Consider the following 4391-nt stretch of genomic DNA (forward strand, 5'->3'; position numbering starts at 1 on the left):
TCCTGCCAATGGCAGAGGGATTGAGACTAGATCATCTTAAGGTCCTTTCCAACCCTAACTATTCTATGATTCTATGATTCTATACACTATTTGGGGAACTACAGAGTCAACACTTGGAGACAATGGATTTGTAACAGGGATGAACTGGGAAACAATGGTACTCAGATGACACATATTTTGTCTCGTAGTATATCCAGTGACATAGAATAATATTCACAACTGTATAAAGGCAAGACAAAATAATTAAAAATACTCAAACAAACCATAAATTTGTAAGGCTCAATGAAAAGACCATTGAAATCATAATAATTTTGAAAGTCATGATGTTATAATGGTATTTCTAGTTTAAATCCATACTGACACCACTCCATAGCCTAGCAGTGTTTTTTGTCCTGCATTATCTGATATCTATGGGATACAGTCAAATAAAAATTATTAAAACAAGTTGCCTTTCAGAGGAAGAAAATATTTGCTCATCTTGTCTTGCAGTGTCTGGAGTCTTCTGCAATTGTTTACTCTGCTCACTTTCTGCAAGCTGTTGTCAGCTCAGCTGTCTGAACTATAGCTTCATTTTTAAATATTTTTCTCTGGAAAAATACCAGCTAAGTAAGTCTCTGAATGTTTTATGTCTTGAGCCACATCAGATATCACAACAAAAAGGAGGCTTATTCTTGTCTGTCTTGAAATTACCCAGTGTTGGCTTCACCCTTGTCAAGGGCTGGCTCTCTGTACGGAAGCTGACAGTCAGGTTTAGGGTATGCTAGATGTGTTTCATCAGTGAAAGGAATCAAGTTCCGTTTGTGCACAGAGCATGGCCTTAAAGTCAGTGATCTCACTGGCGCAAAAAAAAAAAAAAGACATCTTTTTTCTTCATAGCTGTAGACACCTGGTTGAAAAACGCAGGGTAACTGGAGACATACCACAAGTGGTAGGTGCAGAAGAGGCGTGTAGCATGTTCCTATTGCGCATATTCGTTCTGAAGGGTCATTCAAAATGCCTCTCTACAAAAAAGCCTGAATGTAAATAATGTCAACTGTTTATGAAAGCAGGTGATTTAGGTCACTGAGCAGTGTACATTGGTTAAATTATATTATTCCTTCAAATACTTAACGTACATCTGAGCTATTCACTTGTTAGAATGAAGAGAGGCAAGGAGAAAAGAGGCTTGTTTTACTTTGCTTGTCTATAACATCTTCACTATGAAGAACCATCCACTGCTTTAGAAAAGAAAGCAAACAAATGGAGACATGCAGTGCTATTGAATATTACAAAAAATGTTTGGAAAGAAAGACTGTGCATGATCTAGTCAAAAAGGGAGATCTGAAACTAAACGCAAATGCTAAGAAGATACTGAAATGCATGTGAGCATCACTGGAGAACTATGAAAGAGTGAGGCAAGGTTTTACTATTGGGATAAAAATATCGCCAAATATCTCATCATTCTTAGATCCACTCTTATTGCAAGAAAGAAACAGACTTGGTGGGGAGGGGGTTCAGGATGAAAGCAAGAAAACTCATTCTTTAAAGGGTGTATAAAAGCTAGAAATTGAGTTTAATTTCAGGCTTTAAAAGTTCCCATTTCACAGTTTTGATTGAAATCAGGCAAAAATTTTGCTCAAGTATCTTGAAAATCCCTTGTAGCTTTTCTCCACAGTGACCAGCAGTTACACTTGCACAACAGGGCCAAGGAGGCTTCTGAAATTTCAACCATTGCCAGCCTTTGCAGGAGAGAGGAATGTGGTACAAGAGACATCCTCCTCCTCCTGCTGTGCTTTGCATTCAACAATAAGATCCAGTTGCAGCCTGTCTTGGAGAGGGCAGGGACTGTGGTCTTAGCCCTGCTAGGGGATACACAGGGGAAACAGGTCCCCTGAACCATGCTGACTCACTAATCAACAGGAGCTTGTGGACTGATACAGGTTTTCTGTGGAAGAAGGCTTCCCTCATTACAGACAACTGTTGGGATATCAAGGTAGGGGAATTACTACAAGTCAGTGTGGCATCTGTTGTGTAACGCAGCTGCTTAACAGCTTAGAAATCCTATAATCAAATGTATTTCAGCATGGGAAGATACTGTTATTCTGTTTTGGAGGAAATCAGAGAGAACTCAGCTGTGGCTGAATACTTACTGCTTCTTACCATGTTTTCAACACAATCCTTTTATGTGTATGTGTGTCTCACCTGCAAATATTCCTTCACGCATATTTTAAGTAGGGAAACACTCAACAACAGATGCACTGAGGATGATTCTTCTGCCAATTACAAAGCTACCAGGAGTGCTATAGTTGAACTCTGAGTATACAGCAGTGAGCTGAGGTAGAGAACAATTTTTGACACAACCAGTCACAGCTGACATTTCTGTTCTTGATCCACTGAATCATCTGAATCCTGTAAGAACATTCATCATGGAAATTGTCTGAGACAGAGAAATAGTCTGAGCTCTCCTACAGAATCTATTCTTGACCCAATCTGCGATGTTAAGAAAGGGCTCTGATAGCTACACATATTCTCTTCACTCATAAATAATAGCGATGCACTGTTTACTGGTCCTAGTCCTTGTGGTCACAGTGGGATTGTCACTGTTTTGTTAGTTACTTTTGCACTTTCTGATGTTCCTGTAAAACAACATTCTGTTTCAGGAAATGCACCTGTCAAAAAAGCAGGGAGAAGGTGGATGGCATGATGAGTGGCTTCCAACACTTTGTTTATGTCTCCACGGGGTGGAAGTATTTTGTTAACTCTGCTCTCTCAATGTGGATCAGTCACTGCTGCCAACATAAATATTTTCAAATATTTCACTGAGAATTGCTGCAGAGCTACAGGAGATTTTCTGCCTATATGACTGAGATCGTGTCTCCTTTGATTTCAACTTCATTTAATTTTGTAGAAGCAGAGGCAAATACAGGATGAGTGATAGTGCAGCCCTCCAACTTGCATTATTGATACTTCCAAAGTGTCCAGTTCAAATGGGGGCAGAATGTTAACAGAACTGAGTGTATCAGTCTAGTGGCTGAAGGACAAAAATAAGCCGCCTTTTTGATCTTTGCTGGTCAACAAAAGCATGTTTTGCTTGCTCCAGAAGTCTTTCATGTGAGAGAAAATGGACAGAGATGAAACCCACGTCTGATCTGATGCTTCAACAAGCTGTATTTCTTACATCCACAGGAGATGAAGATTTCTGGCCTTCCAGAATAATGGATAGCAGTAAAACAGAAGTCCCTTTCTTCAATGTAGGAAGTCACTGATAAAGTTTATTCTGTGTATAAAACATGCTCTATATGCAGATAAAGTTTATTCTGTGTATAAAACATGCTCTATATGCAGAGTTATCACCTTTAAATAACTGGCCTTCATTGAAATGAGATTGGTCTGGAAACGAGGATCTGGTCATGAGCCAGACCCGTAGTTCTCTAAATGGATCACAGTGTGAGCTTTAGAAAAAATATTTACTACACATGTCATCACTTTTCTGGCATGTTTCGTTTGGAGAAGCTGGGTAAGGCAGAGCTGGAAGCCTGATAGATTGCCTTAACCACTGACTTGGGGTACATATATCTGAAAATGAGCAAGTAATTAAAAATGATTTTTCAGATATATTTAGGTTCTTATTTATTTCTGTATATAAAAATACTGGTGAGCAAATAATTAGTTCTATTAATTTACTAATTGCCCCAACTTACCCCACATTTTCTTAGTGATTTTTTTATTACCTTAGAATGGAGTGATCAGAAATAATTTGCTGAAGTATTTGCATTAAATATTTGTCCCTGCTTTCATGAGCATTTCTGTCATAATGAAGATAAGAATATGGGGAAATCTGTGGGGCTTTGGTATTTTCAGAAAATGGGAACAGATTAAGGACAAGGAAGACAAAATGAGAATTAGGGGATTTCAAAAAAATAAACCTGAAAGCTGCTCTTTTTTCGTGATAGAAAAAGAGGAAGTTTTTTTTTCAACTGTAGTACATTTAGTTCTTTCATGTTTAGAACCCATGTAATGGTCTGTTATTCTCCATTGGTCATTCAGGTAAGGGGCAAAGCCAAACCCTGCTGCCCCCGGGCTGGACTGCAGCACAGTGCAAAGTGAAGAGCAGGCAAGAGAGAGTTTCATGGCAGAGGTGATGGCCAACTGGTTTCTCTTCTGTGAGTTTTGCCTTTTTTCATCCTGCTTGACATTTCTCAGAGTGAGCTGTATTACAGATTAGTATCCCATGGCAGCAGGCTGGAGAGATGAGATTTTAGTGCGATATGGTACACAGACACAGGGGGTGGGGAGCAAAGAATATGTGTGAAAAATTGAAATGACAAGGTCACGTTGATAGCTTGATTGTGGGAGCTACTGCAGTAGCTTGTGGCATTATGATTAGAGATGGGACAACTAACATGAATGAG

Source organism: Nestor notabilis, unplaced genomic scaffold (assembly GCF_000696875.1).
Source record: "Nestor notabilis isolate BGI_N333 unplaced genomic scaffold, ASM69687v1 scaffold9498, whole genome shotgun sequence".
In the NCBI taxonomy this organism is placed as follows: Eukaryota; Metazoa; Chordata; class Aves; order Psittaciformes; family Psittacidae; genus Nestor; species Nestor notabilis.